A 13504-nucleotide genomic window follows, 5' to 3' on the forward strand; every position below is an offset into this window, starting at 1 on the left:
GAGGAGCACCGCGGCCGGGGTGTGTTTTGGCGGGAATGCTGAGGGGAGGAGGGAGCTGGGGTGTCCCCGGCGGCTGCGGGGTCCACCTGCGGGCCTTGGCTCCGGTGAGGAACCATCAAAGGCCCCCGGGGGTAAGATGGCAGCAGAAGCTCCCCCGGGTGGCCTTCCCCGCTGCAGCATGGTGCTTGTGCCCGCAGCTGGAGGGCTGTGCCGAGGGCCTCCCGCCTCCACAAGTGACTAAAAGCCATTTGGCACGTAAAAACGCGGCAGCCTCTTACCTCCCTGCTTTCTTGGGCCAATAGCTCCTTTGGGACAGAATTTCCCACAGTGTTTTCACTCCAGGCTACTCCTTGAGGAGAATCCCATTTGTATACTGTTGCCATTTGACATGTACACTTTGCATCAATGTCTTCCCTTTCTAATACAAATATTTTGAAAAACAGAGTTCTTGTTTGACAACAGGGGTCTTACCTGTGCTCCTCTCCTTGTCATCTCTGGTAAGCCATCCCTGGCAACATGGAACAGTGTGTGAAAACCTAACGAACACAATAAAAATCGGAGACCTCACAGCAAAGGATCATTTGGAATAGAAGGGGGTTAAAATAGACATGGTCCCACTGTGTTTGTTCATTTTTAATGGAGTAACCAATATACATGTTATGCTGGTGAACACGTGTTTTATCAGAGTTCATTTCCAACGTGGACAAAGAAACTGACCTTATAAAGGCAGACCCTAATGCTGAATAGCGAGAGGCCGTGAAAACAGCTACTGATGTAGCAAGTTCAACAGCTGAGATCCTGCCTGAATTTCTGCAGGTATAGAAGATAAAAAAGGCAGATGCATCTGTACACAAATAGAAATTACAGGAGAGTCATCTTTCCTGTAGAGCCACATCTATCAGTTGAGGGTTATAAACAGGAGAAGTATTTGGGGAGTTTTTCCATGCATGCAGCGTCATAAAGAAAGCAAGCAGGAAGGAGAGAAAGGAGGAGAGAACATTCACAAAAGAACTGAGTTTGCAGTAGGAGTAAGGGGAGACGGGCAAGAGAACAAAGGAGGAAAGCTGGGAGAGATGGAAAAGAAAAATCAGTAATATTTACAAAGGGGAAAGAGAGCAATCACCAGCATCAAATCCTGTTTTTGAATACTTGTTTCAGTGACTTAGAATTTCTCCTGTGCTCTATTGAACCACATTTTTCAGCCCTGAGAAATCTGAAAATCTTTTTAACAATTGCAGGAACTAAGAAGTGGAAAGAGAAAAGCGATCTGCCAGAATTCCACTGAAAGAGACACGGGCTGTTCCTTTGCTTAAGAAAGGCAGAGGAACTTCATACAGCAAAAGGTAGGAGTAAAGAGATGGTTTTTTGTTTTGTCCAGGTCTATGACTTTGTGAATAACAGGTTGTCATGGTCTAACCCCAGTTGGCAACTAAGCCCCACACAGCCACTCGCCCACTCCCTCCCTCTGTTGGGGGCGAGAATCAGAAGAGTAAAAGTGAGAAAACTCATGGGTTGAGATAAAGACAGTTTAACAGGTAAAGCAAAAGCCACACGTGCAAACAAAGCAAAACAAGGAATTTATTCACCACTTCCCATCAGCAGGCAGGTGTTCAGCCATCTCCAGAAAAGCAGGGCTCCATCATGCATAATGGTTACTTGGAAAGACAAACACCACAAATCCAGACATCCTCCCTTCTTCTTCCCCCAGCTTTATATACTGAGCATGACATCACATGGTATGAAATAGCTTTTGGGTCAGTTGGGGTCAGCTGTCCCAGCTGTGTGCCCTCCCAGCTTCTGGTGCACTCCCAGCCTGCTCACTGGTGGGGTGGTGTGAGGAGCAGAAAAGGCCTTGACTGCTTAGGAACAAATAAAAACATTAGTGTGTTATCGACACCAGTCTTATCCCAAATCCAAAACACAGCACCACACTAGCCACCAGTAAGAAAGTCAGTTCCATCCCAGGTATTTACACAGGTATTCATCAGTAAACCTTTGCCTGTAACCTTAGTATTCACTGTATTCTAAGGTTACATGGTTGTAACCATGCTGCACTGGACAGCATGGTTAGATGATTCTTTTCTGATGATAAGCTCTTCACATAGCTTTTATGATAGCTAGTTTTGGTGTACACTTCAAATATACCTTCAGTGAATGTTGTGTATTCTACAGTATTTTATGGCTGGTAGACTTTAACTGTTGAGACCTATTTTTTAAAACATTATCCTTTTTTTACCCTGTATATTTCCAATATCATGCTGAAAATGTTCCAGGTGGAGTCATTCCAGTCCTTTATACAATGCCACAAAAACAAGAGAAAGTAATAGATGACATGACTTTAAGGTCATTGTAGTGTTTAAAGGGTTATTATTTTAAATGTTCTTTGGCTTTAAGCTATTTCCATCTTACAAGATGTGCATGGTTAGTTGAAGAACCTGTTGAATCTGTTTAGAGTTGTGACTATGTAATGAGCTTTCATGGTTTTTTTGGTATTTGCTTATGGTATTTTTCCACTGCATAATTACAGTTTATGTAAGGGTTAGTTATTTTGGGGGAAATAGAGGCCAAAATTTTTTCCTGTTGTATAAGTAAGTGTTAGCCTTGTTTTACATTCATATAACTTATAGCAGGATTTGTATGATGCATTTCATCACATAAATAAAATATGTTTTTTCCTGATTGAAGCAAAAATCTCCAGGGTACTTAAAATCTCAAGTCTAACAGTTCTAAACAAAATGTAAATAGCACAAGACTTGTGTGCTACTAAGAAAGGTGAATAAATATTATGTTGAAAATCTCCTATCAGAAAACTAGCTTACTTGGTTTGTAAAAACCCTGTCCAATATATTGTGACATTCACTGGAAGGCTTAAAAACAGTTTATAGCGGCACCTAAATAAGGCCCTGAAATTATAAAATTTTGTGTATGTGCGTGTTTTCAGCCTTTTGTGTGATAAGTGGCAAACGGACTTTAGTAGGTTTCCTCAGGGTATAAGATAATGATTTGAAGTGTATAGCAGTCAATATGAAAAAGAAAATTCATTCTGATCTTAGCGGATGATCAGCTCATGCTTGACATCTTAGATGCATGTAATTGGTTTTTGGTCACTGTGGCTTTGACATGCTAACACCAATCCCAAATTATCTAAACTTGGCACAGTACCTCACATGATGAGAATCTCAACAGGAAATTCTACAAGTTTGGACTATACTTCTGTAAAGTATACTTCATTTCAGTATCTCTAAATTAGCTTTCCTTACGGTGACCACAATTTTAATTTTGATAGAATAAAGACTGCATAATTCCCGTTACAGAGTGCACTACTGCTTTCTGTGGAGCTAAAACTATACCTAGTACATCATTTATAAGGTCTAGGGTCTGATCTCATCTAGATAGGCACGCATTGCTGTGTTTCTTGTCAAATCCGCTTAGTAGCTGATTTTACATGATTCAGTACGCAGCAATATATGCTGGGATATCTTGGGTCAAAATCAGGTCAAGGTACTTGATCAGATACAGTTCATTTCAGAAGTGGTAAAGATACGGTGCAGTATGTTCCAGGATATTGGAGGTCAAAACTGAAATTTCAGCTGTTAATAATCCATGAAATACAATACAATATAATTATTTGTATTGAGTGGTCACTATTTAATAAATGACATTCACGAAAAGCTGGGGTATGTTGACATATAAACATCCATTACGTTTTCCTGCATTTTAGAACATCAGACAATGTGAAGTGTGATGCTGTGGCTCTGTTCTTTTGGCAGCAATTCCATCTTAAGGACTTCTACCAACCTTCTAAATTTTACCCCCTTTCCTTTAATTTTACTCTGTCTCTCTTGCTAATTTTGTGGTTTATGAAGCCTCAGTACATGCTGGAAAGACAGCTTTATATTATTATTATACCCAAATAAAGAACTACTGATTTTTGAATGAACTAAAATACTTACGTTTTACCATGCTGATCTATATTTCTGTGTATATATTGTGAGAAATCATGACTGTCTTAAGTGTTTTAGTAAACATATCCCCAGTTTCTTTAGATGATTCTCTTATTTCCAGATTTGTTGCAACACTGTGTTTTCTGAACAATTCTCTGAAAATGTAAATCTGTAGTTCTTCCTTTTTAACCCCCCCACCTCCCCTGCGAGTCGAGTACATTTCTGGTTTCTACCACATCACTGACATTACTATCCTTGTCAAAAGTTTTGGCATTACAAATAATCAGTAGTCGTAGTTTGTCGGTTACTTACAGCAGAGTTTTCCTGTGTCTGAGAAATATTTTAATGAGGTTTCTCAGTGTGGACAGCTTGGTAGTAAAAATGCAGTTGTATTTCAGAGTGCTATTCAAGACTAAAATGCATACATACTAAATTTTCTCTTACGCAGGTTTCAGCATGTTTTCATAACAGATCACGTGCATGTGACAGATCTTATACAAGAACATATGCACTGTTCTTTTTTTAAATATCCAACATGAAAGCATAAGGTAGAGTGTGAGCGTTAGCCTCTAGCATTTGCAGTCATCATACTGCCTTTTGTGATGGTATATCATAGTAACTGTGTACTGGTATGTAGTAGCTAATATACCAGATTATTTTTTTTTTCTGATTGAATGAATATAACTTCTTGTCCATATCACAGTTTCTGTACAGAAAAAAAATCACTGGAAAACTTTTCCCTTTGTTTATCAATATTAATGGAGGTAGTATCATTTGAAAATCAAGTGCATTGCTGTGGTGTAAGAAAGCCTTGCTTTCTTGATTTACAATTAGCTCCATAAATCAAACAAAAAAGCATCATTTCTTTTGTACAGAACAAGTACACTTTCTGGACAAAGACTGCAAGGAAGCTTTCTGGCACACTGCCAGAAATTAAAAATAACTCTAATGTGCTTTGACTGTGCTAGGTGTTCTTTTCTGTTTGCTTTCTTCTGTTCAAGCAGTTGAGTGCCTTCTAACTTCAAACACTTGAATACAGACAGAATGAATGGTTTCAGAAAATACCTGCATGCACATCTTTCTAAATAGTGCTTTGGGTGATATGGAAACATGTAAACTGGACAAAGATGAACTGAGACAGAGAGATATTTAAGAAGGATCCATTTTATGGGGTCAGAAAAATTAATATTTTAAACAGCTTCTAGTCACATAGTTGCAGCCTAGGTGGGAACTTCCAAAACTCTTTTCAGGTCTTCCTTTGGCTATGGAAGGCATTAACTTTTTTGGAGTATATACATATGAATTTTTGGCAAAGGGGCATGTTTAGTCACATTCCTACTGAGGATGCACCTGAGGCGGTGCACATGGCTTATACAGCTTTACAGGGTTTGCAGTGGAAGAGCGAGCAACAGTTCACATGTACTGAGACAGACTAGATGTGATGCCAAGTAGCAACAGGGATCTTACTAACATGGGAGTTGAAGTCCTAAGCTTCCATCATAGATCAGGTTTTTTTGAGCCATTTTATTGCAAATTACTGGTATTTTTGACTGGATGATAATTTATCTCAGAAAAACACCCCAGGACATACATAATACCTAGGTGAGTGTCTGTGTGCTTAAAACATTATTTCGGTGATACGCATGTTGCCTTCCAGTCTCTGACTTTCTGGCACCCTTAGTCCTCAGAAGTTGTCACAGGTGCCTGATTTTCTTACTTGTCTGGGACAAGGAGGCAAACATTGTTATTTCTTTCCAGAATATTACATTCTGATTAAAAAGTTTTCCAAACACTGATGTTATGATTTGGAGCTCTTATGCAAGTGGGGTCCAAAGATTTCTGATAGGCAATTATCTTTGCTTCCTGCAGCTATGCTTATTTCTCTGTTTTTTAAAGCAGCTAAATCTGTATATAAGGTACCACTCTGTGCACTTTTTTTTGAATGAAAGCTTCTTCTGAGTACTATACAATGTGCTAGACACCCCAAAACCCCCCACTCCTCCCCAACATAGGCAATGTCCTGCGTTACCCCTTTTATGTCAGGTCTTGCGGCTGAATTTCCTGTGCATTTGAATTGGGTGTCAGTTGTGTGAGCTTGAGACAGGCCACATCTGCTGGTGAGTTTTGTCTGCTTAGGGGTTTATTTCTAAACTTTAAGATTGCTAATATTCAGAGACCATCCTGGTCCTTCTGCTTTTCTGAAGGTTAAAAGAAGGTTTTAACTATAGACTGAACACCAAGGCAGTTGATTTAGAAACATCTTGTGTAGCTCTCAGTAGCAATCTTTTTTTGGTTGAGATACGGGCTTCATGCTGAGGTGACCAGCAGGGGAAAGAGAGATTGTAATAATGAGCTCTCCTTCCCCTGCTGATTATTGTGTCCAATCCACAGGCAACTCTGAATGCAGTATGTGGCTGCATAAAACATTTTTAGAGATAAGACTGATCAACACCTTTGTATGGCCATGGGTCCACGACCAGGGTTCATGCCCTCTAAAATGCTGGAAAGTTGTTGTTTGTTTTTTTTTTAATGAATCCACACTCCTGCTACAAAGGCGGTAGGTATCCTCACTTTGTCTGATTGATACTGTCCATCCAGCTTTATAATTGTTTCAGTTTTTAATCTGTTTCCAGATGCAAGGTGTTACTAGAAGTTTTGAAAGATCATTTAGAACTATTTGTAATAGATGAAAACTTTGCGCTACCTGTGGCAGCTAAAACATGAATGACTTCCTTTGTTTCCATAGTACCATCTACCTTATATGACACTTACAATGCTTAGACATACTTCAACAATTTCTGCTGTGTTTGGCTAAGTACCTTTTGATTCTGTCTCATCAGGAGACACTTAAAGAAACAGGAGAAAATAAATTACCTCACCATTTTGAATTAATCACAAAAGATATTCCTGGCATGAACTACAAGAAGAAGAATTCATGTGCAGAGGCAAATGCATTTTCAAACTGCTCCTGTATGTTCTTTTGTAACTAACACATCACTTTTTGGCTATTGATAAAACACTAATAAAAATGGAAAATGCTGTTTTCCTCTCTGGATTCAAACTAGCAAACTAACTTACTAGCAAACCCTGTCATCCCTGAGAGAAGTGCCTCTGCATCAGGTGTCAATCCTGTTCTGTTCCCTCTTGGCTTTTTTTGGTTGTTTTTTTTGTGTGTGTGTGTTTTGTTTTGTTTTGTTTTTTTGTTTGGTTTGTTGGGTTTTGTTTGTTTTGTTTTGTGTTGGAATATTGGTGTCAATATAGGCTGTGTTAGAAAAGGCACTGATAAACAGGTTGTTACATTACTGGGATGGATGTTATTAAAGAATTTAGGAAAGATGTTCCTTCTAGCTGATAGAGGTTGTTTTTCTGTTCTTACTGTCTATAAATATTTGAGATAAAATGGAAACTTATAAAACAGATATGTGCATCGATGCCTGTATAGACTTGACGTGCATGTCTATGATCATGATGATTAGAAGAATGTATAAAAGCCAAATCTAGAACTGATTGGTTTGCTGTGCAGTAGTTAAAACTGGTTTTAGCGTTCTAAATATGGTTTTAAAAGAGATAGTTAACTTCTGACTTGCTCGTTCTAATAAGAACATGGGTATTGCTTTAGTGCGTTTTGTGGGTTTCACTGCAGTAATAACCATTTTATCCATTTGTAGTTGTTTTTGTATGTGTATTTTTCTTATATGTATGTATTGAACTTTTAGGTCATATTTTAAAGTACACCATCTCATACTTTCACTGAATTTTCTTCTGTTTTCTGGAATTTGTCATATATATTGGACTTAAATGTTCTCTTAATTGTCAGGTGTCTTGATTTCCACTTCCTTATTGTCCCCGTTAATAAGTTTGTAAATTTTCATCATGCATGTCTAGTTGATGAAGTGTTACCTTTTCTTAGGCATACTTTAAAAGACAAAGCAGTACACTATCAGTTATTTCCACACAGTTAACCTAAATGTACACTGGAGTACTCCGTATTTTATTTTAATCATTAATAAAGATGTCAAATGATCCTCATTTCTAATACATCAACAAGAAGAAATTACAATAAAATATAGGTTGGTTTTGTCCAAAATCTGAACATTTCTTAATTATCAAAGTAGTTTTGAATTGTAACTTATATCCCCTTCACTGTAAATAAACTCTATAAAATACTTTGTATCCTATCACAAAAACAGAGCTCAACATACAGCTGAGGTCTTAAATGAGACATTATTATTTTTCTCTTCAAAGTTTAATTAATTCTTCATTTCTTATAGTTAGGTGAGCTGGACCAAATTTTAAGAGTTTTGTTGATTTACTGTTGCTGTCTTCTCTGTATTTGTCTTTCTTGGTCTTTTCCAGCTTTCCCCTAGGTGGCACCATGACCCACAGAACAGCTCCTGTAGACTTCAGAGCAAGTAACTAACCACTTCAGATGTGTCTGCCGAGTGATGCAAACACATTTTCAAGCACTACTTAGTCATCCTTCTTTTAACCACTTGTACTGTTTCTCGGAGACAACGTTGTTTCCATACTAGGTCAGAAATAGTAATGGTTAGAACATGAAAAATAAATTATTTTAGTAGTATGAACTATTACTTACTTTAAAAATCAACTTGGAAGTCTCTTGTAGATAATTTAATTCCTTTACATTAAAGGGAGGGAGGACACTGATACTTTGTGCAATGCAATAAACTATGGCACACTTGTGTTTATTTAGGTAACAAAGAACTACTGTTGTCTGCACAAAGCTTCATGTTACTACATGCCTAATTTAGATCTAACTCAGTTTCCTACTCCCAGCTCCGATCCTAGTCCTGCTTTATGGCCAATATTACCAATTCAGCATTGTTTCTCTAACCCCTAAGTACAAATACCTATGGGGTAAATGAAAGTCCTGCTTCTCGAGCACGCTAAGATTAAGCAAATGGAATTTAATCTGATGGTCTGAAAAGCCACATAATTAACTTTTACAGGAGGACTACACTGTATGATCAATAGATACATGTTTTGTTGTCATACTCAATGTCAAGAAATCATGCCAGTTCTTCTTTGGAATAGAGGGGAATAGAGATTTAATGATGAGGAAAAAAGAAAAAAGTCAGTCCTAGCCCACAGTTTTGTTACAGATAGAAGAAGCCTTAAGTCTTCCGAGCTATCTGACACCAAAATAGGAGCAGATGTTTTGGGTAAAGAGAAGCTGTGAATCTTTTGCAGTTAGTGTTGCATTGACAGTAGAGCTTAAGTTGAAAGGCAACATGATATCCACTGCCCAGTCCTACAGGTTATTTGAGAATTTTCACATAATAAAAAGAGTGATGGTATTATTATTATTGTCTCTGTATGTGATGGTGTCTAATGAAAAGCTGGTATTATGAGAAGTTTTTGCAGTCTTCTATTTGGAGCATGATTCTGTTTTTTAGTGATTTTTAGAATAAATAAAAACTATTTTTGTTGGAGTTAAGTTTGTTATAGTGAGATCAGAACTGTGTCCTAGAACACTTGTCTTGGAGACAGCCTAACTGAACATAAAAGGTTCATCATGCAGGCAGATTATTTTTGCCATATAAAAATATGACTTAGAAACGACAGTAAGCAACAAATAATGAAACAATTGCAAATTGTACTGCTCCTAAGTCTGTCATTGGTAAAACGATTGTTCTTGATTTTAATATCTCCACAGTTGTAACTTTCATCTATTTCTATCAGTTGCAGATTTTAAGTGCTATTAACAAAACTCTAGAATGCTATTTTTCCATCTATTTTCTTCATGGTTTTCTTCATTTGTTAGACTGATTCTTTGTGGCTGTGTCTATGTTAGAATTTACCAGGGTGCAGAGCTGGTGCTGAGAACCTGGTATTCCCAGTGTTTGTATTTTGGGGGATCAGACTAGCTCTGATCTGATCCCTTGGGGTCTGTTTCACATCTTACGATCGTTTGCTTCAGAAGATCCTAATCTGAACCAAAACACCCATATAAATGCAACCTGTATTCACTGTATCTGAGAATACCAAACTGATGATGTCCCACAAGCAATGCATATTTAAGGACCTATTCTCACACACATGCATGTGTACTTTAATAGGTCTTCATTGTCTAGTTACACTTCTGAAAAAGCAGCAGCCCAGCTTCACAATAGTGAAATAGTGTCGGCTCTTTGTTGTACTTAGGCTCTTTTTGGCAGACGTGGAGGGAGAATGCTTGTTTAGCAGCAAATTCTAGTTCCAAGAGTATATTGCTTTACTGCTCATCTAAGGGGCTTTCTCAAACAGATCTGATTTATATGACTGCTTAGCAAAGCAAAGTCTTGCTGAGTTACTTTCTTCCATTTTAATAAAACATTGATCTTGTGAGTTGAAATTCATATCTGGAAAGACAGTATTCTTCTGGACTTAAATTGTGTCACTTGGTGCTATGGATCAGTATTCTGTTGATCAGAAATGCATTACAATGAGACATCATTTCTTTCCAAGTATTTATTGTGGTTCCAGTTCATAGATTTGGAGAAAGTCCTAAAAGCAGAGGATAGTCTTTTACATTGTCCAGTCTGGTACAAATATTCTGTGTTTAATATATGCTTGTATAGTGTCATTCCAATGGGCTTCCAACTTTTTTGTCTAGTTGCTGGTCAGATATTAATGACGGAAGTAACAGTATGCAAGATTAGGAGTACATTTATTTGTAAAGAAAGAGGAAGTCAGGGCTGCATGGCAGAAATTATAAATCTAGAACGGGCTATTTAAAGTGTTCTTTACTGATAGAGAATTCAAGCTTTGGTACCAACTGGAGGTGTCCAGAACCCTAGTGCCCTGTTTTGTTAGTTCATAGGGTTGCTACAAAATGTAAACTCAAGTGCTGCAGCAGTAGTAGTTCAGTATCTCTGCTTCCTTTATTTCTTTTTTTTTTTTTTTTCATTTTGTTACATTATCCCGTCATTTCTTAAAGTTCGTGTTTCTTTTGAGTGTTAGGGGGTTTTTTTTCAACCTAATTTTATTGTTTGATATCTTATAGGAATAAGTTCATGTTTATACTCAGATTTAAACTTTGTGATTAATCTGTGCATATTCCCTTTTCAATGCTGTAGGAATAGTGGGGTTTGCTATCATTTTTTTTTGTTTGTTTAATCACCTTGTTTGGGAAGTTTTGCTAATAGTTCTTTTTTTTACCTTTATATAACAACTAATGTTTTACGGTATAGTTCCCCTAAATATTTTGATTCCTTTTGCAAACATTAAAAGGAAGGCAAACATTTTAGAGCATGGTTACATAAGTTCAGCCTGGGAAAATCTGAACATTTGTAATTTATACGTTCACTGCTGAGAATGCAGACAGAAGTTTGCGAAATGAGTCAGTGATAGTCATATCTAGAACTCAGAATTGGCAAGTGTCTCGCTACAAGTCTCATCAGAAGGAGGTGTTACCCCCTCTGGAAGGTGTCTTTTCTCTACTTCCTTGTTAGGCATCTGCATACATGAGGAAATGGATCTATATAACTAAATAAGTAATAATAATCCTCTGTGGCATTTAAACATCTGGCATACTTGAGTTTAAAGTGTGCACAGAAATTACCAGAGTTAAAACTAAATGCAGTTAAATCTGTTCAGAGTCTGAAAATAGCAGATCTAGATATAAATATTTAAACCTGCTTGAAGTCTGATGTATCAATTTTGGCAGTGTTGAAGACAGTAGAGCCATCAGTGTTGTTAGTGCCTGTGAAAATGGCACAGGGCAAATGCAATGTAACAAAGCTTTGCAGCCTTAGTTTCCTGCATGTAAATTATTTCTATGCCCAGTAGTTAAAATCTAAAGCCACAACAGTTTTTAACCTCAGGAGCTATGGAATCATGTTGATGTGAAAGAGAAATGTGAAATGTGAAAAATGTTTGTATCATACATCACAAGCTACCAGAAACATTGTCACCTATACTATATGTTCTGCTTAAAGAAACTGAACATCTTTAGCTGTAGTTGTGTTCTGTTTGGGTTTTTAAATACCTACTTCCATTTTAGTAAGGTAACTTTTACTTAATTTTTTTTTTGCTTGTAATTGCCAGTTACAACAGACAGGTAGTAATTTTCTACGCTGCTTCAGGAACAAGAGAATAAACAAATAGCTGCTAAGTACTGGTGTGTTCTCACACAGTGGATGCTTCCCCACCCCAAACTGTAATTCTGCAACACCACAATTTTTAGCCAGTCTAAAAGAACTAAATGCCATTAATTCATTAGTATACTTCTTAGTTGTGCTACTTATGAACATAGCTATATGTTTTAAAACATTCTTCTTTGCAAGGAAAATTTTTAGTAAATAATCTTCAGCTTGTTAATAATGAGCCATTTTACATTTTTTTAAAAAAATCATTGGGAAATTTTTTTTTTACTTCACTCTTACAGTATTGTATACATTTCTCTTCTTTAGCCTAGGGTGATTCTTCAGTTCTTCATCTAAGTCTTAACATCTTTATTAAAATGTATCATCTTGCTCGCTAGTAGTTTTTCAACCTCTACCATGGTTGTGTTTGCCTGAAAATGGTACTTAGAGATACTAACAGCTGAATCTTTTGTAGTTTATTTACATAAATAAAAGGTTCCACTTGTATTTACTTATTTCAAGTGAAAACTCATGATCAAAAGATGGTCCTCCTGGTAAAAGTGCAGCATATAGAGAGCTGTCACAGAAGAAGTGAGACACTTCACTCCTAAGAGAGAAGCCACAATATATTTATTGATATGAAACAACGACTTAACAAAGTTTGATAGTAAATGCAACACTGGTTTAGCAAGATTCCATGGCAAGGTACACTTGGTTATTTACTACACAGAGGACAGGGTCAGACAGAACTTTCAGGGGGACCCTCCCGTTGAGTCATGGGGTTCAGAGAGGACCCCCCTTGCTTTCCAAACTCCTCCGAGAGGAGTCTGGGTGTGGCTGGATCCAGTCCTAGTCCCAAACTTGGTCAACGGTTTATGTCGAAAGGATTAAATATGTGCAATCAATTCTTTATATCACTTAGCTATGATTTCGAAGTTTGGCATGCTATTAATCTCTTACCAAATATCTGTTGCGGCAAGGAATCTCATAACCTGGAGGAGTAACCTTGAGCGGTGTCCCTAGCCAAGAGGAGATCCCAGCATGCAGCCTGCGGCCGCTCAGCAGAACTCAACGGACTCTGGGCTGTCCGCTGTTTATAGAGTAAGACGATTGACCTATAGTCGTACTTGCATACCAGTGAGACATCTAGGTGCCTGTTCCAGACAGCCTTTGGCTAGTGTGTTGCCCGTCCCACAAAGTCCAGATGCAGCCATCACTGCCCCCACTGTTGGTTATGTCTGGAGCAGGAGCGGGGAGGGGGGTATGGGTGGGTGAGGCTAGCCTTACAAATTAATTTTTTGTATTAGCATTTTCAAAATTATCTACATAGAGGAACCACTGCAATATAGCTTTATGTTAACTAGGACTAAAGATCATCTGTCCAGACTTAACTATGCAAAGTGTTATTAAACTCAGGGGTATATTACTTATAAGCAGATTGATCCATAATGACATATTTATTTGGCATGCCAG

Source organism: Charadrius vociferus, unplaced genomic scaffold (assembly GCF_000708025.1).
Source record: "Charadrius vociferus isolate BGI_N301 unplaced genomic scaffold, ASM70802v2 scaffold7, whole genome shotgun sequence".
Taxonomy (NCBI): domain Eukaryota; kingdom Metazoa; phylum Chordata; class Aves; order Charadriiformes; family Charadriidae; genus Charadrius; species Charadrius vociferus.